Raw genomic sequence first — 25,208 nt, 5'->3', positions numbered from 1 at the left:
CTCAACCGGTATTGTTCCAACTGGTATGATGTATTATAGTCTTTAGACTATCGGTGTTTTGTAGAAAGTGTTTACCGATCTGAAGCGGTATGAAGACCCCAAGCGGTTCAAGGATCTTAAGTGGTATGAAGGAATGAAGTGGCACAACTCATATTTCCTAGTCTTCATTTTGTCAAACCGACAACTGGCATTTTGCTTAAACCGATATTTTGTTTGAACCGGCAATACTCTGTGATGAGTTACCAACCAGCATTTTGTGATGAGTTACCATCCACCGATTGTTTTGCGGTGCTGACACTTTGACGGTGCTTTTTGTGTCATGTTACCAAATATGTCTAGATGCATTGAACCTAGGAAATTGTATTGTAATCCTATTGGACCGACATGAAATCAGATTCCTTTAAATAGGACATCATGTCTAGGGTTTTAGGTTGTTGCTAGGGTTCAAGATGGTTGATGAATTTTTGTAAGTGCGAACATAGAAGAGAAGTTCAGGTCTGTGAGAGAAAGAAGAGTGTGAATGTGTCGAAGACTGAAGTAATGCTAGAATGCATTAGGAACAAGCTATCAAGGATCTAACCAAACAATATGTGATATTTGCTAGATCACTCATTTGTTGATTGCTCACATCTTCGACAAGTCTGAAGCCCTTAACTGGGTAGGCCCAAAAAGCCTTTTGTAAATCCTCTAACAAGGTGGTTCACATCTATGGATCTAAAATCCTCTAGCAAGGTAGTCTTTAATCAGACTTATCTCCTAACAGAGATTGAGATTCCTAATAGGATCTGTTCTGGTAAAGAACATTGTATGACCTTAATCGGTCTGACCTTAACCGATCTGGTTCCTATTCTGCAGATAGTTACTTGTGAGTTTCATCTCACCATGGTTTTTCCCATTTGGGTTTCCACATCAAAATCTCTTGTGTTATGGTGATTGTGCTTCTATGGGTGAATGCATTATTTTCTATTTGGTTTGCATGTGTGCTAACCGGTTTGTTTTCTAAACTGTTTTACCGGTTTACTACTAGTCTAGTAAAGTGTTTAAGAACAAAGATTTTTGGCATACTAATTCACCCCCCCCCCTTAGTATTCATCATTATCTTCCATCATCATGCTTCTGGCTGCATCCAAAATGGTTATGTTTTTTCTTTCCACTATGCCATTCTGCTGAGGTGTCTGGGGTGCAGATAACTGTCTCCTAATGCCATTTTTCTCACAATAGCTATTGAATTCACCGGATGTGAATTCAACACCTTGATCTAATCTCAGACACTTGATTTTCATCCATATCTCTATCTCAACCATAGCTTTAAAGATCTTGAATTTCTCAAAGGCTTCAAATTTATCCCTTAGAAAAGCAACCCACATCCTTCTAGAATAGTCATCAATGATTAACATGAAATATCTATCTCCTTGAAAGCTTCTTGTATTAGCAGGACGACATAGGTCAGTATGAATCAAATCAAGAATATCATTAGATTTATCAGGTATGCTTTTAAAAGAAGTTTTGATTTGCTTACCCATTTGACATTCCTTACATACTGGATTATGAGGCTTCACAATCCTAGGTAAATCTCTAACCGCCTTAGTTAAACTGATCTTTATAATGTAATCAAAATTTACATAACACAACCTCTTATGCCATAGCCAAATTTCATCAATATGTGCAATCAAACATTTCTTTTCATTGGAGTTCAAATGAAAGATGTTACCTTTTATCTATGTATCGGTTGCAATCTTCAATCCTAGTTTGCTAATGATTTTGCACTTTCCATCCTTGAATTTTAATTGAAATCCTCTGTCTACCAACTGTCCTACACTCAAAAGATTATGCTTTAGACCTTCAACATAATAGACATTATCAATGTTATACTTACCATCCAATGAAATGGTTCCTCTTCCTTTGATCATGCATGCCTTGTTATTACCAAATCTGACTTGACCACCATCAAATTCTTGTAGGGTTAGAAAATTTCTTTTGTCTCTTATCATATGATGAGAATATCCACTATCTATTACCCATTCATCTTTGTCTTCAACTATTGCTGCAAGGGCCTTTTCCTCATTTATGATAATTGTTTCCAGATCATCTTCCTTCATAGCATAAAATACCCAGTCTTTTCCATTGTCGGATCCACTAGACGAATCTCCTACTAATTCTTCCTTTGAGTCATTAGTTAGTCCTTCCTCATCAACATAGTAGCATGATTTTTTTTTGTTTCTTCAGTACTTATGCTTGATCTGATATTTAGGGTTAGGCTTAAAAGACCTTCTTGCTTTTTCTTACAATTTTGAATTCCTTTTAGGACATCTAGATGCAAAATGACCTATCTTGTTACATGCAAAATATTTGAAAGGAGATTTTCCTTCATACTTACTTCCTCTTGGACCTCTAGGTATCCCTTTTGCAAATAGAGCTTCAAGTTGCTCAAGCTCTTCATCTTCTTTGTTAATCTCTTCCAATTCCTTTGCATACAAAACTTCCCAATCTTGCTTGCCGGTTGATGATGTAGATGCCATAAATGCAGTATCAATCTTTGTAGCTCCAGGAGGACCAAATTCTTCAAGCTCAAAAGAAGATATCTTCCCAACAAGAGTATCTCTATTGATAGAATAATTAGGCATGGCTCTTAGCTCATTAATTGTAGTTACCTTCATCTTATATGTTGATGGAAAAACCCTGAATACTTTTGAAACAATCTCTTCCTCGCTTATAGATCCACCACAACACTGAATTCCTAATGCAATTTCATTTACCCTTTCCATGAATGCAGAAATTCTTTCATCTTCCTCCATCTTCAAGCTTTCATATCTTACTCGATAACATTCAAGTTTTACAATTTTAACAGTAGGATCACCTTCATTCAAAGTCTCCAACTTGTCCCATATAGATTTTGTCGATGATTTATTTGATAGTCCTATGATTTTTTGATCTGATAAGGCACTTAAAAGGGCTTCTCTAGCTCAGTAGTCATTTTCAATGTTCTTTTCCAAGTCTACTGGTGCAAGATTGTCAAATGCTGGATCATGAGGAGTGTAACCTTTCTGATTAATTTCCTAAATTTACTTCCCAATGCATCTTAAATGAGTCTCCATCTGAATCTTCCATACTCCATAGTTTGAAAGCATTAAACCATAATTGAAAACCAAAGAATCAATACCATGCAACCATAACACATAACACCATGATTTGTACGTGGAAAACCTGATAAAGGGAAAAACCACGGTGGGAAACCCTGCCCATAGTCAGATGATACTTCTGCAGAAAGTGTATGATTACAATAGGGTCCTGCACATGCAGGAAGGCACACTACCTAGAGTGCACTGCTCATCACAATGGAGTGGCACTAACTATAGAGATGTCAACCACCTCAAAATATTTGGGCAACAATCTAGAAAGAAGAACTGTCGATGATAGCATCAAACATGCCAGATTACAATTCCCATTAAGCTTGATACTGGAGCCTCTTACATAAACCCAAATTGATCACCTATGATCGACCAAATTCTCTGCACAAATGATTATTACATCATTCACTCCTTGCCCATTCATACCTCCATGATCTACAATGACATCTTACATATATTTATACCAACCTGGGAGCTAACCAATTAGGTCGGCCACTCAAATGATAATTTTATAGATCCATTACATAATCCTAAAATAAAATCATAAAACATGTCGGCCTAAGGCCAAACAAACATCATCCAATCAACAAAACATCTCAGAAGTGCATCAGAGGATTGAGCAACATGTTACATGAAAACTAGTCCATAACCTAGATAGCATCAGACCTAAAATAGATCCACACACACCAAAGAAATGACACCAAGTAGTCGAGGCATGGACACAATCACCATCAACAACATGGATCCCTTCTAGAAGCTGCACCAACACCACTTATGCAATACATCAAAGATCTTTAATAAAGTTCTGCCGATGAAACCCTTATCGGACCTATAAAGAAGGCTTACTAGAACATAAGATAGCATCCGATCATCAAGTCAATACCAACTGATTGAAATATACTTTAGAAGCATATGAACCATCCATACACATTTATTCCATCATCCAATCCTTCTATCAGAAGCCGGTAAACAACCATAACAACTAGTGTTGACATCAATGACAAAACATCAATGCAACACATAATCAATTCCATCATATTGCCAACATATCCATGTCTTCTCTTTCTCCCTTCCTCTCATGGATCACCTAGAAAAACAAATCTATAATGTATATCCACGCTTCTCCTTTCCTCTCATGAGCTTATAGCTTTTCTATTTGTAGTTCATGGATGATGCATGCTTTTGTTCATTTTATGTGATCACTTATTTTCTTGAGATGACATTTTCAAGAGTGATATTAGTGGTTGAGACATTTTGTTATCGGGGTCTCTTTGGCTCGTTGACTTGAGGTCTTGTTTTTGCTTTTAGCTTTTGTGTGATGTGTGTCTTTTGTCTTTTTTCCTTTGTTTATCTTTGTTTGCCTTTTTGTCTTGTTTTGTGTTCCCTTGCATGCAATTGAGTGAGTTATGATCCTAAGATTGGGAGATTGGTTTCTTGAAATTAGTGATGTCTTATGTTGGGACTTCAAAAGTTTTGCCTAATTTTGAAGAACCAGGCTTGAAATTTTGGTTCTTGCACTCAGAATCCCCTTTGCAGCATAACACGCTATGTTATATTACAACCTTGCAGTTAATCAATCAGAGAATAGTGTGATAGTCACACATGAAGATGAAGAAAGCAAGCATGTGATGTCCTACTGGGATAGGTAATCAGGCAACGATGACACAAACTATTGAGTTGGAGGTGACTAAGTATTTTTCAATGTAGGAGGGAGTCTTGTCAGGCTCCAATGTTCTATTTTTGAGTTGACCGGTCCATCTAGTCAACTCACTTAAGCTTCATCGGCTAATGGGTTTCATCTCATTGGTGAGCTGGTCTCTAGGGTTTATCCTTAGCGGCTGGCGGTAACATCATCTGGGTCATGCAGGATAAGGAATGTGAGACAACGAAGTGAGGGTTTTCCTTATCCTATGGAGTAGAAAGTGACAATCAAAGGCCACATGGGATAAGACCCAAGTCAAAGTGGGTCAGCTTCTCTTATCCCGCAGGGTAAAAGGAAGGCATAAAGACATGCAAGATAGGAAAATGAAGCAATGAAAGAAGGTTTTTCTTATCCTGTGTGTTCCCGTGGAGATAAGGAATTGGTCATGGAATAAGAAGAGAAAGAAATAATAAGTGAAAATACTTATCGCGTGCCACATTTGAGACATGAGAAAACTCAAGCAGGATAAGAAACAACAAGGAAGGATGGGGTTTTCCCTTGTCTTTCACTAGGAAGAATACAAGGATAAAGGTCATGCAGGATAAGGCCCACAAGGCAACACAACGAAGGAAAAGGTTTTCCTTATCCTGCGTGTTCCTATGGGCATAAGGAAAAAGTTGTAGGATAAGAAGACGATAGAGGCAAAAGACAAAGGGCTTATCCTGTGGAGGTAAAAAGAGTGTTTCCAAAGGCTACAAGATATGGAAACATAAAGGCGATAGAGGAAAGGCTTATCCCATGAGGATAATGAGAGTGTCCCCACTGCATGGGATAAGGAAACAAAGGAAAAATGAAGAAAGGGCTTATCCCACGAGGCTAAAGTGATGTCTCAAAGGTAGCATGGGATAAGTAAAAAACAAAAGGAAAGGTGGAGCCCGTTATCCCGTGATGCTGAAGACCAAATGATGGAATCACATGGGCGCATAACACGCATGTTATGCGACCTGCAAAACATGCCACCATGCAACCCGATGGTCAAATTATCCATGTGGAGGGTTGACGAAGGTTGACCAGAGGCAAGAGGGGAGTATTTTGAGGATGTAGCACATGCAAATTGCCCAGATTCCACCTATCGAAAGAGGAGACGATGCCAATGAAAATGATTGTATCGACACACTGCAAGTAAATTTTTGTAACCAAATCATAGTGGATTTCATTGATGGCATCAAGAGGGGGTCACATTTAATGAAGATCAGACAGAGGAATGGCTGAGGGGCTCCATAAGATCTGATGATTTTCTGTCAGTGGGATTTCACAGCTTTGAGCACGTTAGAGGGTCACCAACCGATAAGATAAAAGGACACAAAGTAGGTATAGATTACCAGGTATATTAATCTAGGTTCAGAGATTGGTTAGGATGAAGTAGAGGAAAAAATTAAGGAAACTTTTTGTGTGGCTTGAGACACCTATTGTGGTCCCAGATCCCAGAGGCTGTTTTCATGGCCGTTTGCATTGATTGTTTCTAGGTGGATTATGTGCAGAGTAGGGGAATGGATACAACATGGTGTATCTTTGTCATGTAATCAGATTGTGACATGTGTGTCTCACTTGGCCTGAAGATTTTTTTTCTCCCTTGTGTTTATAAAAGGGAATTCAAGGCCAGTGTGAAGGGGTTGATTCTGAATGTAAATTTTCATTCAAGAAGTAAGACTTCCATGTGAATTGTTGGTGTAAATAATTATTCATCTTGGATATTATTACACCTTACTTAAGTTTACTTAGGTACATGCATTTCATAGTAGTTTGGGTATGAGACACTTGGGTGTTTGTGCCACATTGGGATAGTGTGTGTAGGAGAATTTCCACCTTTTATGATTTGATCTTTTTGTTACACTCCACATTCAATGGGTGATCCACCTCATGTGGAATATTATATTGTTTCTCCTACCTACCCACACCTATTTCCTACCTAGCCTTGTTTCTTATTGAGCCACATGTCATGTTTGTGTGCTCACATATCCATATAGCCTTGCCTATATAAGCAGGCTCATATTCATTGTATGTAACAATTGATGATCCAGTTGATCAGTATTTTCATCTTGATAGAATACAGTTTATTTATATCATATATTTTGTCTCTCGTATTTGTGCTTTCCATTGCCTCTTGATCTTGGCAAAAATCTCACATGGTATCAGAGCCATTAGAGTGTCATTGGTTTGCTAATTGAGAGAAATTTGATGCTATTTGGGGTTGTGTATTTTGGAGTTTTCTATTGCAGGTTATTATTGAAGCTTGATGGGTTAAATTTGAGGTTACCATTGGATTGAGGAGGACCAAGAAAGTCAGTTTTGCCTTTTGTTTCATCCAAATTGGACTTCGGAGGCCAAATCTAGAGGCATTTGAAGTTTGATGTTGCGGCGGAAATTTTCTAGAAATTATAATTTTGCAAACATTTTTCAAATAGCGATATCTCACTCATCCGGACTCGTTTTTTCAAGCAATTTTTTTTTTGTTTTGGGGTAGAATTTCGTGATCTGTACAGTGGTACAGGATTTTTCTGATTTTTGGATACAGGTTTTTCGGAAATCATGAAATCCTGATTTTTACAACTTTGGAGGCTTAGTTTGGGCTCATATGGACTCCTTTTTAGGTGCCATTTTTTTGAAAGTGCATATTTTTTCATCTACTTTCATAATATGCCATTTGTTTGCAGTGATTTTAAGTAGAAATTATACTTTCAGTATTTGGCCATTTCTGGCATATTTGGTTCTTGCATTTTGCTTGGATCTTAGTTTAGATCACTAGTAGTATTTGTTGAAGTTTCTTAGATCTCATTTTGAGAAGTTGTAAATTGAAATCAGAAGTCCACTTTGCCTTGTTTTGCAAGTGGCCCATTGTATACGCACTAAGTATAAAGTGCCAAAATCACCATTTTGGGGGGATTTCTTGATTGAGTATTTTGGGGGGGGCGGGGTGTCTTGTGTGATTGTGCCTCTCTCTATCTTGTGTTTTTTCATTTTGGTGCTATGGGTTCTCCTAAATTTCCACTTTTAACTCCTCATAATTATGCATCATGGAAGATTAAGGCATAGAGTAAACTAATGGAAAAAGGACTCATTCATTATGTAAATGAAACTATTACAGCACCATCTGATCCTAAGGCTGATCCTAATGCTCAAATTGAATGGCTTACTAAGAATGCTATGGCAATTGGAACTCTTAGAAAGTATGTATCAGATGACTTCATTTTTCACATTGATAAGTGTACAACAATTAAATAGGCTTGGGATATTTTTAAGAAATTGTATGGTCAAGTTGATGAGATTAAGGGCTACAAGCTTGATAGTGAACTCACAACTTTGGATCCCAAGGATTTTGATACAATCCAAGATTATGTCACAAAAGCAACTGAGCTAAGAGCAAAGCTAAAGGATTGTGGAAATGACAAAAAGGATGCTCAATTGGTTTATAACTTGTTGCACAAGCTTCCTTCAGAGTATGCAACCTTTGTATCTAGCTTTCACACCCATAGGTTAGCTCAAGGTTCCTCACACACTTCTCCCTTATTTGATTCATTCACGAAGATATTGATACTTGAGCAATCTAAGTTGACCACGATGGGGATTCTCAAATCTTCAAAGTCACAAGCTTTGGTGGTTAACAAAGGGAATCAAAGTAATCAAGGAAAAGGCAAGAATCAAAAGCAACCTAAGTCTAAACCACAACAAGATGGAACACAATCTTCCTCTCCACAACAAGGTGATTCACCATTCTCACCTAAGAGGAAATCATATAAGGACAATCTTTTTTGTGGATATTGCAAGAAGTCAGGACATGATGAACATCATTGTTATAAGAAGGATATTGATGAGTTGAAGAATCTTCTTGAGAAGAATAGAATCAACCTACCTTCTAGAATGTCTACATCGGCTTCTTATTCCAAGGATAAAGGAAAGGATCACTCTTTTGGGATAGATAAAGGAAAGGGACAAGCTCTTTGTGCTACTACAAGTCATGATTCGGGGAGATGACTTCTAGATTTAGGGGCTTCTCATCATATGTCATCTTCATAGTCTATGTTTTCTACATTTGAGCCTTGCCACATGCCATAGATTTTGATGGGAAATCATACATACATGGATGTGATTGGGAAAGGATCTATTGCCATTGGGGACAACTCCTTCAATGATGTGTTGTGTGTACCCCACTTGACAAATAATCTTCTTTCCATCTATCAAATCACACATGGGGCAAGTAGGAAAACTGTGGAGTTCACACCTGATTCAGTTATCATTAGAGAATTGGAGAGTGGAGCTATCATTGTGACTAGGGTGGTTGATCATGCATCTCGGTTGTACTCTTTTTCAGATTTTGGTCCTATTGATAAGGTTGGTTATTCCTATGTTGATGATTCAAATTTTGAGGAGAACTTTGGGCATTTGAACTTGGGGATTCTCACATGTGACCCCATTCTTGAGCCTTGCATTTCATCTCCTTCTATTGATATCACACCACCTATTGCACCTGATGATGTAGCTAGTGCGACAGTTTTGCCTTCTTATGATTCAGTGCAACAGGATATTTCATGTCTTCCAGCTTCAGTTGATTGGGATGCCTACTTGATAGACATTGCAGGTTTGTCTGTGGACTCCTACATTGCAGATTTAGGAGACACCATTCATGACATTCATCTTCTCTTTGATGAAGATGATCCTTCTTTGATTGTTGTGAGGGATAACTCTGACCCTCTTGTGCATTCTCTACATGAACAATCTTTAGAGGTTGACATGATTGTGGATACTTTTGTACAACACTTGGAGGAGGTCTCTTTGTCTTTTGAGGAGACATATGAGTCTTTGGATATTGTTCTACATTCATATCCACTAGATCTTGGAGTGCCTTTTTCAGCAGTGTGGCACAATTTACCACCTTTGGAGGGGGTACCTTTCAGCATCGACATGGGGACACTTGAGTAGTTTTTCAGAGATTCTTTCATCATGAGTATTTTTGCTTCATCTTCCCTTCATGGTTGGGTAGACTTCATGGATACACCTTTGGTTTTGTTTCTTCCTAAGGGGAGGAATGTTGTTCGACATTCATGGAGCAGTTTCTTCATTCATCTTCGAGCTTCTATCATTGGTGCAAATTCCAGATTAAGGGGGGGGCTTCCTAGTCTCTCTTCTTCTTCTCTCATATGGGGGGGACTTTTTCCTCACATGGGGTTTTGTCCTTCACATGCTTCTATGAGAGCTCTTTGTATCTAGTTTTCATCTCTCTTTTGGGGGAGGGTTTTTTCCCATTGGGTTTTTCTCTCTTTCCCCACTTTGTGAGAGATTTCCTTGCATTGGTTTTCATGCATTTGCATTTGTACATGGGTACCTAACATGGCCTCATAGCTGGGACCCATCTTGCATTGCTTAGTTGCATTGTAGACTTAAGTGCATTCCCTTAAGTTGCACTTAAGGGGGGGTGTTGGTGTAAATAATTATTCATCTTGGATATTATTACACCTTACTTATGTTTACTTAGGTACATGCATTTCATAGTAGTTTGGGTATGAGACACTTGGGTATTTGTGCCACATTGGGATAGTGTGTGTAGGAGAATTTCCACCTTTTATGATCTGATCTTGTTGTTACACTCCACATTTAGTGGGTGATCCACCTCATGTGAAATATTATATTGTTTCTCCTACCTACCCACACCTATTTCCTACCTAGCCTTGTTTCTTATTGAGACACATGTCATGTTTGTGTGCTCACATATCTATATAGCCTTGCCTATATAAGTGGGCTCATATTCATTGTATGTAATGATTGATGATCCAGTTGATTAGTACTTTCATCTTGATAGAATATAGTTTATTTCTATCATATATTTTGTCTCTCTTATTTGTGCTTTCCATTGCCTCTTGATCTTGGCAAAATCTCACAGAATAGTGCAAGTTTTTTCATGAAAGCTTAGTTTTCTTTCAGTCTATAGTTTCTTAACATTTCAAATAGTTTTTAACCTGAATACAAATAGTTTCAGAGGTTTTATTTGCAAATGTCTCTCTTATGTATGCTCTATTTTATGAAATGAAATGATCAAGGATCTTTTGTTTTGTCCCTGCAAGTAAGGTGTATAACTTGTTGTTTTCTTCTCTTCAAGGAAGGGATTAATTTGCTTCTTCAAGGTATGGAAATAGTATTATGTATATATAAGATTCTTTAGTATGATTGTTGGTGAAACCAAAAGGGAGAATGTTGATGTAATGCATTAACATTCAAAGCTCAAAGGTTGCATGTTTCCCTATTTCAATGTTAAATGTACATGTTGTGAGGTTAACTCTATTGCCCATACAAGCACTGGTCATGGTTGTTGTTTTTCAATTTTTAGAATCATTATCATTATTAAAATCTCTTTTACTTTCTACATTAGGAGTAGGATTAGTGTAGAAAATCCCCTCCTCAATGAGTGCTTGGATGCTTACAAACTAAGGTTAAATCCATAACCAAGACTTTATCCATCTTAGTATTTTTCATTGAGATGATCTATTGTAACATGTAATGTCAAGAGTAGTTGAAGTTGAAAGTTGTTAGGACATTGCATAGGTTCACCCACCTTGGTCTCGCATAGCCAAATGTGCAGGAGATCTTAGTATTTGTAATTGAATCCTGTTCATTGGCCAAATCCTTCCCCGAGTCTGTCGATGAGTTAGTGACAATTCCTCTAGTACTCAGGGACTGTTGGTTTAGGAACCAACATCTTATACTCCTTGTGATCGTGTTGCCAATTTCTCCACTCTTTCATCTACTTTACCATGAGTATTTGCATAGGCTCACACTCTCGTTAAAGTGGGGGCTAAATGTAGCATCTTAAATTGTCCTAGGTCAATTTTCACCTCATATTTGTGCCCCTACTTTAGCGTGTCCTATCCTCATCACCTGCCTAGGTCTGTTTTGTGCCTATTCTCCAATTCTGATGCCATGAGCACCCATTGGTGGGTCCCTTGATGAGGTACCCCTCCCCTTTAAGCCTTATCTTGGTCCCTTTTGCAGAAGGACAATGGCACCCAATTCCATGGTCCCTCTCAATGCGACCCAAATTTGAATTGGGGCAAGAGTCATATCTCCCTGATGGGAATTGATCCTCGTGGCTCCACATGACCATTGGAGGTTGACCTAATTGGTAATTTACCTAGAGACCCCTATATAAAGACATTGATCAACCTAATTTTAGATCTTCACTCTATCTGATTTAAGCACTCTTGCATCTGTGAAGCATTCATTATCAATCATTTTTAGAGATCTTTAAGGTTACATATTCATCATTTAACCATTGTGGAGAAAAATTACATCATTCATATGCAAGCATGTGTGTGTGATTAGGACTTTGTCATGTTCATGCCATTTATGTGATTACATTGTAAGAAGCAAAGCATCATTATTAACAATTGTAGATTTGAGGTATAACTTTTCAATATTTGTTTCGATATTTGCATTATTTCATTCAAGGTTAATTCCTACACCAGGGTTTGACTTAGGCATACCCCTATTCCTAGCAATTTTCCCCTTTTTCACTCTATGCAAGAACATGTATAGAGCTACGTTTTGAAGGAGAAACAAGATTCACAAAGATGAACAGGTTCACCTTTTGATGGTGGAAATTTAGGACTAGGGAAACCACAACCACGGTCCCGAAAAAATAGGTTGAATTTCAGGGAACAACCAAACCTTCATCTTCTGCTTAGATCCAGGTTTGTGGCTCCGTACAATGATTGCAGCTCACTATTTATGCTGATCTCTTTAATATTGACCCATTTACCCTAATTTCAGTATTTTCACAGCTCAACATAGAAAGAGGGAATAAAACCCTAACATAGGTAGAACCTAATCAGAATTTCAGATCTTTCTTCCTAAGAGGGATTAAGCATAGTTCTATTAGGTCACTTCATTTTTCAATGTAATGGTCCTTTAAGAAAAATTAGTGGTTTTCATACATGTAATGGTGAAACCCTAATTTTCATTTATTACAAGCTCTCCCCCTTAGATAATGATATCTGATTTAATTTTTGGAAGAAGGGTCATCACCCATAGTTGTCTTATCATTTGTTCTTTTGTAGCGTTTTACAATATGTCTCATTTCATTATACTTATAGCATACCAGACCTTGTTGTGATTTAATTCCATTCATTTTGTCATTTTCACTTCTTGTAAAATTCCTATTTGACATGCACTCAACAACTTTGTGCCCATATACATTACAAACATAACAATATCCATTGAAAGATTGAAAATTTCTATCAAAACTTGAATTTCTATTTCTATTTGAATTCAACCTACTTCTGCACTCACTTGCTTTGTGTCCAAACTTATTACAATAGTGACAATTTCTATTAAAAGATTGATTTATGACCTGAATTTTGCTTTCAGTATCTTTATGTCCAAATCTATTGCATGAAAAACAACTACTATTAAAATATGAATACCTAGAAAGAGCAGGAGGAGGTCTCTAGAAGTTATTTTAGTTTCAAAGGCTTTGATCTGAAATGGAAACCTTTTTATCTTTATTAGTGTTCCTCAAATCATCCTTGACCTTTTCCTTTCCTTTATCTTTCTTGCTAGATGACTTAGATTATTCACCATCTTCAAAGCCAAGTCCACCTTTATCTTTACTTTGTTTTTGGGAATTAAGCATAACATCCAGCACTTCACTTCCACGTCTAATTTTCAACTCATTATTGATATGATCCTTTGAATCTTTCAGTTCCTTCTTAAGTTTGATTGCTTATTCTTCAAGTCTTGAACATTCTCTAGTCTTCTCATCAATCTTGGTTTCAAAATAATCAATGACCTTCTTTCCTTTATCAAGCAGGCTTCTTAAATAAGAAATCTTTTTTAACCAACTTCTTTTGTTTTCTCTACTTTCATCCAGGTCTTCCAAGGCAGATATTAATTCTCCTTCCATGTCAACTACACCACATCAACATCATACCAATCACTTTATCCCATAGCATCCATGTGATTCAATTCTTCTCCAAACATAGTGTTCAAAATCTCAGATCTACCTCAATGGTTAAACTGTCTCTTTTGTAATCAAAGTGATGATACTAATTATTGAACACTATCAAATGCCGAGAGGGGGGGTGAATCAACATATGCTAAACTTGATCAGATTAATCATTTATTCCACATCAACTATTCATCACATGTGCATGAAATTAAATAACATAAATGACAAAACCATCCACACAAGACCCCAATATTTTTACGTGGAAAACTCAAACTAGGAAAAACCAAGGTGAGATTCAAACTCACAATATGTATAAAAGTATTTACAATGGTTTAGACCATAGGCCAAGGAGCTCATTGCTCTAGAATTGCAGGCTAAGACACACAATCTTAGGGAAATATACAAAAGAGATACTTGCACAATTCGAGATCACTTGTTCAGGGCAAGATACAAAACATCTATCTTGATATAATAAGAATAACCCAAATTGAACTAAAAAAGGAAATAGCATCCACCAACATGCATATAACAGTTCACATCTTAATACTAATCAAATTCATCTTTCATCTCTACTTTGTAACACATTCGAACCTCTATATCACATTAAAATCATATTCACATCCTATACACTTCATCACATTCTTTCATATTCACATGCTTCATTGTATCACACTTAATACCTTAATTGATCTATGTTTATATATCATCGGATAATCATTAATCTCAATTAGGTCAGCTTAAAGATGTAGTGTGTATATTCATCATCAACCCAAAACATTGCATGTGGAAGGCGAAGAATATGTGTGAAGATTGACACCAAGTCGGCACACCTTCCAATTATCTCATAAAATTTCTACACACAACCACACCGACCAAAATAAATAAGCCAGTTCACACCAATCTGCTTTACCCAAACACTTAATTCGGTCCCAAAAATAAGATATGCAAACCACCACAAAAGTAGAAAAACATGTTAGGAGCATAATCCAATTCTCCACAATATCCATAGAGAATTAGCAAGATGAGGAATATAGCGCATTCCTCCAAAATATCCTAGAACTACACAAACTCCGATCCCAGACATAAATAGGTTTCACAATAAACATTTGTCCAACTAAAACATTAAAATGTAGGAAGATCGGTCTACCAAAACTATTCTATACTAGTCCACAAGTCCATCTGATACATATTTGGTACAACCATACATTACCAAACAAAGATACCATTCACCAGACTAGTTTGTGAACCAAGCAAGAAGATGTCAGTCCTCTAAAAACACAACATATCATCAACAGTTACTATCCATAACACTTAGAAATAGTTAACATATCATATCCACATTTTCTACAAATACCACATCACTAATACATTTGGGGTCAAATTTTGACGGAGGTTTCCGACGGACAAGGAACATTGTGTGAAAATTTGATTTTTTTTTTTAAAAAATGCCCATGTTTGTCGGAATTCTGACGACCTCGGGCATTTTATTTAAAAAAAAAACACAACGCATTTTCATTTTGAAAGAAAACCGAAGCAAGCGGCGACCCACATCTTGTCTCTCTGCCCCCCCCCCCCCCCCTGCCGGAGTGATCTCTGCACAAGCAAGGTAAGGTTTTTTTTGCAATCAAAGGAACTCTTTGTTTTTCAATGAAGGGCAACTAATTTTTTTTCGCAATCAAGGGAAATTGGTTTTTTTTCACGAATTAATCCATTTTGTTCATATCTTGCGATCTTAAAATTCCATGAAATGACATCTCTTTGAGGTATTCCATCATACAGTTCACATGCCATGTGTATGCTACCCCATTTTGCGATTTTTGTTATTGGAGCATTTGCAACTAATTTCTAACAAAAAACCCCCTTCGATTATGCTTTGATGGATGTCCATACCTTGTTCCAAAGCTCCTATTTTGGCACATGTAGGGAGGATGCTGGCAAACATTGCATTGAGATAAACATGACTATATTTTATGAGGATTTGAACTCAAAGCATTGACACTATCACTTATGGCTCTATTAGCTTTTTAAGACACTTTCATAGTGCACTTCACCTATCCTAATAATGGACTATCATGAGATTCTTAAGAATTGAAATACTCCAAACATTCATGCCCTCTATGTTGTCATTGTGGTTTTCAATCATTGCGACTACATGCTTTTCAAGGACCAAGTAGTGTTCTTTTTTCATTGTTCTAGTATGCTTCTCAAGCTGCACCAACATAGTTTTATTTAATGGCTTTGTTTTGATAGTGATTTCTCCATGGCTTCCACTGTCTTTTTCTTGGCACATTCAATGCATTTTCATCTATCACTACTATTTATTGTCCTTTTTACCTTTATTGAGGTTTTTCTCATACATGTCATTCACTTTGTCTATGAGTATATCTCAACCAATTCACTGTTGTAAGTAGAAATAAAAGATTAGTCTCATCTCTTTTACTATTTGAGACCTTCATAGTAATCTTTGCAATATATCATTTCCTTCCAATTATATGGAATAATGATTTTCTTTTTATGGAATGTGATGAAGGCTTGAGTATGTCTTCTTGAAGTCACTTATTATCAGCTCCTCTATGATTACCTTAGATCTTTGTGGCTAAGAATTTCCCTTGATGAACTTATGCTCTTTATTGATTTCTTTTACTACCATTATATTATCCTGAAAAAGGCTTGTTCAATGCTCCCGTAGCATGCATGTGCTCTCTTTGTATTGATCTAGGGCTACTCATTAATGTATCTATGGATTTCCCTTATTCACTATGTTGCGACAACCATTTGCAGATTTGGGACTATCATCTTTCATAATTTGATGTCTTTAAGATGTGGGTACATTGCTTGACAAGAAAAGCTCAAGCATTTGTGAAGTTCAAAGAGTTTAAAACCCTTGTTGAATGGTCATCCAGTTGTTCTCTAAATGCAAAATGCTCAAGTAAATGAGAAATTCACTCAAAATGGTTTATCCACAACTAAAATAAAACAACTAACCACTACATATATGCATCAAGAAAATAGTGTTGTATAGAGACCTAATCATGCCTTCATGGATATGTAGATCAAGTTCCTACATTTTGGACAAAAGCAATTCACACAATAATATATTTGTTGAACACACCCACCACAAAGATTTGGTTATGCAATAATATATTTGTTGTTAACTTTATCATGGAGGATTTGGTTATGCTTGTTACAATCAAGGTTTGACCAAACTAATTCTTAAATATACAAATGAAGAGTGTGGTTGGTTAGTGACTAATTACTCTTTTTAACACCATTTACAAGATCATATCTAAATCAAGTGTCCCAAGAATTAAGCTACTAATAAGAAGATAGTTTGCCTAAAGCAAATGGGTTTCTTGGGTGGCTATTTATTGTAGATAACTTAGTTCCTTCATGAGAATCAATCAATTTGGAACATGTATAACTCACATTTGTGACATGTCACTAATGCAATTCCTTAGTACTTGTTTGAGTACTATCTCCTCTATTGTTTTCTATCCACTTTTGTGTCCTTCTTAGAACAAATAATAGATTAATGAGAAGGTGGAAAAGGTGGATTCACCTAAGAGGGAGTGGATTTTCCCAATAATATGTTAGATTCTCCTAAGGATGGATGGACTATACACTTGAAAGGTAGATGATTAAGGATGATGACAAGGTGAATTTTCCTTAGAATGATAGGGTTGATTTTCCTAAGAACAAGTAGATTCATGTAAACTAGAGGATACAAATTTGGACAAAATAATGGAAGGAGACTAAAACTAGATAGATTCACCTAAATGGGAGTGTAGTCATCTAAGGATAGGAAAAATTCACCATTTACGTAAGAAAGATGGAGAAGATAAATGATTTATGTGAAATAGATTCACCTAAGAGAAAGTAGATTCACATAAGGATAGGTGGATTTTCCTAAAGATGAAGGGATAAGACTTAACAAAAAGAAGACTTAGGATGATGACAAGGAGGATTCATTTAAGGGTATGGCATATTCACCTAAGGGATAGTGTATTCTCCCAAGAATATGGAAAAATTATTGATTGGTGGAATGGCATACTAGATCAAGGAATGATACAAGGGTAGATTCACCTAGATATAGGGTAAATTCAGCTAAAAGGGTACCCATGAGATTGTGGTACTGAGTACCTATCTATGGATGGTGTATTTGGATACAAGTATGATGAAACCATGCTTGTGTATGATGAAACAAAGTCCAGGTCTCTATTATAGGTCCAACATAATCTCTATTATTTGAGACACCATTTTATTAGCATATCCAATTAGGGTAATTTATGGGTTTAATTATGGATCATGTTGTCTATTTCCATGCACTATTGAACTTATTTGGATGTATTGTGATTATTTTAATTTTGAAGTTATAAATAAATTATGTTTGTACCTTAGAAAGGGTAACTCCAATTGATGTTTGGGCAGTTTATTTGAAAACTTATGGTGATTATTGCCCTATGTTATGTAATGGAGTTATTTTTACACTAAGTAATTAACTAGAAAAATGAATTTGTATTGTTGTACAAGTATGATGAAACCATGCTTGTGTGTTTACATGTTTGTGCATCCTATTGAGAACCAACATCGCTATTGAGGAACTCAATAAATGTGGTGTTAAGTAGAAGAATGGAAAACTCAAGAAGCTATGGTGACATATTGTGGCATTAGTAGGGATTATCTCTATTGACCACACCTTTCAAAGATAGTATCCCCTAGTTCTCCTCATAGAATGGACCATTGGATGGCTCATGGTGGTATCCTATCCTACATTTATCTTGATGGCATTGCCAATAGTTGGTATGTGGTTCTTGGTACGGGTTTCCTCTTACCCTATTATCTTATTTATATCTTTGTTCCAACATGTGGGGATTGATTTTTGTCATGCTATGATGATTTTCATGTTTGCATGTGTTTTGACATTATGCAAATAGATATGATGTCACACCATACTTATGTTTTGATATAGTGTAGGTGATGGTTACATGTTGTTGATGGTAGCAATTTGGGTTCAAAGACACAATTACACACACACACACAAATATTTGAAGATGCATTTTATATTATTCCTTCTTAGTGGTGATTAGTGTTGGAAGATTTCCACACATGTAGAGAGGAACTCATGTTAGATACAATAGGTTGTGTTTGATAACATATGAATGTGCCTCATGATGTATACATATAGCTTTGGTGTGTGACATGCATGCACATTTTTCCATAAGACACATTGATATGTGGCATGTGCCCTATGCATGTCTTCTTTGTGAGGCACGTTGCTATGTGCAATGTGGCCCTAGGTATGTCTTCTCTATGAGGTGTATTGCCATGATATGTTAGGATTTGTAGTGTGCAGGCCACAAATGCATGCATGAGGGACTATTATTATAGTCATGTTTTTAGGGCATGTAGCCTAGGAATGTCTTCTCCATTAGGTACATGGCCATGCCATGTGGGAGTTTTTGTGTTCATGCCACAAATGCACACATGAGGGACTATTATTGGAGTCATGATGAATCTTCACTCTATTTAGCCACAATTTCTAGTCGTATAGTTATGTAATGTGCACTTTTAAGGATTGTGAAGTTTCCTTCAATTATTGATGATCTCTCATCTTTGTTGCATGGGCCAACAATTTTATTTTATCTCGTTTGAATTAGTTCAATCACTATTATGAGTTTTCTATATTGTGTAGTTAGTGTGGCTATGTTTGATTTGCTATTGGAATTGAACACATTTATTTGACTTATTATTGGTACTATTTTTTCTTTCTTTCAATATTTATGATCTTTGGTAGTTTAGTGAGACTCTTGCTATTTTTAAATGTTGCCTTCTTTGTTGTGATGTGATTCCTTACCAAGATCAACGTAGATAACCTTAGATGAGTGTATATAAGGAATCAAACATTGGGAAAATTTGAGGATAGGGGTAAGTGTTTGTTGTATGGGTAGCTACGATCCACTTGTACATTCTTAGTGATTATTGACGGCTATGTCTTGGAGGCTAATCCCATTAAACAAACAAAGGGGAAGTCATACATAATCGTATGGATCCTCCCTAGTTGTGTGTGGATTCAAGACCATCATTTCATATGGTTCTTGGTTACTTTGTGAGACCATGGAATCCTCTTAGACCAATATGTGAGCCTTATATTGTTATCCCTGCAATGTGGATGAATAAGTGTATGCTAAAATAAATGCTTTGCGTGCCACATAGTTGCATATGACTTGTTCACATCATCAGATCATGATTTAGAATATGTGAATTCTTTTATCCATGTGAAGTCGAATGATTGACTATGAAAATGTGTTATACATTGAAGCATAATGTGTAAGATGTTCTCTTCAAGAAAAAATATTTATGCTTTCATAGTGAAATGTTGACGAAATGGGGTCCTAGTCTAGGAAAGTAAACTACAAACTTATACATTCACCATTTCAAAACATTTTATTGGGGAATAGTCAATTTGGTTCAATTTAATTCCTCTAGGAGAGACTAGCAATATGATTAATTCTTCCATTTTGATGTGACTGGATATGATTAGATATAATTTTATTAAAGATGCAAGAACTAAGTAAAATTATGTAAAATTGACAAGATTAAGCATAAACAGGCAAATAATAAAGCAAAAAGCTAACATAGAGGTACATATTTGGAAATAAGACTCTAAAATGAACCTAATCAGTTACCTATAGGGAAAATGAGGTTAGAGATAATCTACCTATATGGAAAGTGGTTAAACTCTACCTCTAAGTGGCTTATCTTGAGCATTGTCGGTATATGGGCATTGATGGCATATTATATCTGGTTCTATCATTTTTGTGGGTGCAAAATTAACAAGGCAAAATAGTATTAGTGGGATCATGATCTCATCAAAATGGTTTTGGCTTTGCATTTATGATAGCACATTGATCACACCTTACAAAAGGTTCCAATCTCATACATAGCATCCCAAAGTAAGGTCAATAATGATGTAACTTAATGCTTAAACTGGAGTTCTGGGTAGTCATATACCGATCATTTCTAGGATTGATGCTTAAATTGGAGTTCTATTTAGTCATATACCCATGGCATAGGGTAGGGGTGACCTACAAACAATGCTAGTTCTATATGCTTGTTTTCTTGGTGTATAACTTGTCAAAATTAGATCGATTGGCTACAGGTCTACCATAAAGTTTCCAACTTATCACCAGTGAAAATACAAGAACCAAGGCTTAGAATACTCAAAAATGTCTCTCAAAAAGTCTGCAACAGGCAAACTTTTAGTAAGAATTTGCAGACATAATGCTCAGAAATTCACACAATCTGCTACATTAAATACGTTCTCTGTTAAGTTCAATGTTTTAAGATGAAAAAGAAGAGTTAAATGGTTTTGGTTCAATTTGCAATTTTTGTGAATCTTTTGCACTGAAGTTTCCATAGCCTGATTTTTTTGCCTGTGAAGGAAGACCATGTCAGATAATATCGGTGAAGAACAAAATAAGGAGACAATTGCTAGATTATGGTCTAACTTGAAAAGAAAAGGTGATGGGAAATGTTATTGTCCCTGCAAAATTTGTAAGGGCTTAAAGACTAGAAGACTTCTAATCAAAACAACTAAGAAACATTGTAGGCAGCATGGTCACATTGAAGGGGGACATGATTATCATCCACTGGTAAGTTATTCATTATATCATTTTAACAATTTATATACATAAGATGTCACTTGATAATGAGATCATGATCATGGTTTATTTATGTTGATCATTTTTATATAGGTTGAGCACCCCAGGGCACATGATATGGACCAACACAACCCAAAGAATATGGTTTTCAAAGTGGAGGAACATGGAGGTGTGAATATCGAAGCTGAAGATAATGATCCCATGGAAGATGATGATCATGCACCAGAAAACACAATTGAAGATGATGGTATAAATACATTGATCCATGACACATTTAGTACTAGCACAGCTGATCATGATGATCAGGATGACCTTGATGTTCATGATTTACCTCTTCTTGAGAAGGCATATAAGCCCCTTTACAAAGGCTCCCAAACAACTCTTCTCTCTGATGTATTGTTGTTGGTGAACTTGAAGGTTATGAATGGTTTATCCAACATAACAATCTCATGTATGTTAAGGTGTGTCATACATGTCATTACAGTTAGTAAATGGTGAATCATGTACCATTAATATTCTTTATATTAACACCTCAAACTTTTTTTTTTTGTTGTAGATTGATAGGTGAGTTTTTCTTACCACCATCAAATATTCTACCTCGCTCATACCCAAAATTATCTGCCATTATGAAAGATATTGGAATGGAGTATCAAACAATAGATGCTTGTCCCAATGATCATATTATATATCATAAACAACATGAATTTGGAACAGAATGCCCTGAATGTCATATCAGTAGATATCAAATAGATCAAATAACAAAAAAGGTGCCTCGCAAGGTTCTTCATTATATTCCCATTATTCCACGTATGCAACGATTATTCAGGTGCGCTAGCTTGGCACAATTTATGGATTACCATGCACACAATAGAAGTTGAGATGACATTATTCAAATGCCTGTAGATGGTTCAACATTTATGGACATAGAGGAAAAGTGGCCACACTTTAAAGAAGAACCTCATAATCTCAGGCTTTCATTGGCAGCGGACGGTGTCAATCCATTTGGAGAGTTGAGATCTGTTTACTCGGTGTGGCCTATTTTTGTTATCAACAATAATATTCCTCCATGGATGTCAATAAAGAGGGAGCACATAATGTTGGCAATGATTGTTCCAGGTATTTTATCATTTAATAGTCATCTACATTTAATTATAAATATTGCAGTAAAATGGTCATAATAATTATGTAATGTTTTTGTTCATTCCACTAGGAAAGTACCAAGTTAAAGATATGAATGTATATATTGAGCCTCTTATCGATGAGTTGTTGGAGTTATGGAATGGTGTGACCATGTATGACATCTCTAGACCAATAGGACAAAGACAATTTCAATTCCATGCAATGCTTGTATGGACAATACATGATGCCCCAGGGCTAACACATTTTTGTGGTACGTTATAGTGTTCAAGTTGCGCATGATAATTATAATTATAAAAATTAACAGATTTAATAGAATTATACATTATCTTGTAGGTCTTCAAACAAAGGGAAAATTTGCATGTCTAGTTTGTGGTCCAAAGATGAAATCCCGTCATTCAAAAAGTTTAGGAAAGCAGGTGTTTAATGAGTATAGGCACTTCCTTCACAAAAATCATAAGTACCAGAATACTAGAAAACATCTTTTCAATGGGAAAGAAGAGACTACATCAAAGCCACGAAGAATGACTCCTCACTTATGGAAGTTGGAATATAATAGAATTAATCATCAAGGTAATGTCATTCCATCTAATGGTTTATGTTTGGAATTTGAATTTTTCTATCGTGTTTTGTTTACTGGTGATGTAATTGATGATACTGAAGGTCGTCAAGGCATGGATGGCCACCTTCGAAAGGGACTAAAAAGTTATCCCAGACAATTCAGTAGGTTGCCTTACTATGAGCAGCTACAAATTGTGCATTTGTTTGATACAATGCATATTGGAAAGAATATAATAGAGACATTATGGAAAATATTGGATGGAAGGTGTGACAAAGAAAAAATTGTCAAAATTTGTAGTGACATTGTGGAATCCAATCATGCAATGAAAAATGTCATTCAATCAAATAGCAATGGATATCAGATTAATATAAGTGCCCTTGGTTATTAACGAAGCAGCAAAGCAATTCTATAAAAGAAGTCATACGAAAAAATCAATTTCCCACAGGATTTGCTGCGAACATAAACAATCTCATATCAAAGAAGAGTGAATTTGGGCCAAGGATGAAAATGCATGATTGGCATACCTTCATTAAGGTAGTTCATGTTCTTGTGTATTTACTATATATTTGTATATTGCGCATGTACTTTTCATTGTATTATGTTAGAAAATAATGAAAAGATCATTTTATAATTGTTGCAGTACATTCTACCTCTATCTCTCCCAGACCACTTCGACAATAATATCAAGTAGGTCATATATGATCTTGGAAAATACATGAGGTAAGTAGTGATGTTTGTTCAATTTGTTGTATAGATATTATATTTGCCATTTGTTTTACTTGTTATGCAATATATTGTATATTATTTTGTAAAGTCTCGTTTATATATTTTTGCGTCTTCAATCTCTTTTAGGTGGTTGTCATGTAAAGAAATCCATAAGGAAGATAAAATATTGGAAGAGAAAAATCCCTCATCTAATGTGTGAAATGCAAAAGTGTCTACCTTCAACTTTTTTCAATGCACAAGAACACTACCTCATACACCAAGTTGAGGAGATCGAATTGTGTGGACCTGTACACACTAGGTCAATGTGGATGGTTGAGAGGCACTTGAAATTTTTGAAGGCTTTGGTTTGACAAAGAGCACATCCTGAGGGTTCTATGGTGGAGGGATATATGGTATACCAAACTATGGTGTACATTACTGAATATCTTCCTAAGTTTGTAGCAAAAATCCATTAAGATCGCATTTGGGATCCCAACCCCATTAATAAATTCAAAGGGGAGCACTTGATGGGGAAAGGTAGATTGAAGAAAGTGAGAGGTAATTATAAGATGTTATTGTAGTAAATTAATTCTTCATCTTCTAAATAAATCAGTTGTAAATGGTCTATTAATTATTTGTACAGTTGGTCTGGAGTGGGATGCGCTACATTTGTATATTGCAAACAATCTTGATTGGATGACGGTGTGGATTGAACGATGTCAACATTCTGGTCGCACATTAACATGAGATGGTGTCACTTCATTTGTTAAAGAAGCTCATCGTAATGGAGATTCCAATGTTACACAAAGGGAAATTGATTTAGCATATGGTTTAAGAGATCAACAGGTATGTATAATTTTATTAATCACCTGTATGTTTATCAACTCATGATGCAATAATTTTAATATGTTAGACATATTGCAGGTCAAACACCACAAGGTTATGTGCTGCAATGGTCATAAATTTCGCATCAAACAATTGGATGACACGAAGAAAACTTGGGATTTTGGGATAACTGCAGTCTTTGAGGTGACCAATATTTCATCTAGAAATGAGATACATCCTCAAGAGTCTCAAAATAGATAGTATGGCATTTTGGATGATATACTTGAGTGTGACTTTAATTCCTTCAAATTAATTCTATTCGTCGTCAAATGGTATAGGCTACGACTGAATAAAAATGATCCTGATATAACTCTTATCAAACATGATAATGGATTTACAATGGTTAATACAAGGTCACTTGAACAAGTTGGGGATGAGCCCTATGTTCTTCCAAGTCAATGTGAGTAGGTATTTTACTCGGAGGTTCCACATAAACTGGGTTGGTCATTTGTTGTTAGACATGATCCAAGAGGAAGGCCGATAATGTATAATG

This window comes from Cryptomeria japonica, chromosome 9, assembly GCF_030272615.1.
Source record: "Cryptomeria japonica chromosome 9, Sugi_1.0, whole genome shotgun sequence".
Classification (NCBI taxonomy): domain Eukaryota; kingdom Viridiplantae; phylum Streptophyta; class Pinopsida; order Cupressales; family Cupressaceae; genus Cryptomeria; species Cryptomeria japonica.
Note: the sequence above shows the minus strand (reverse complement) of the source record.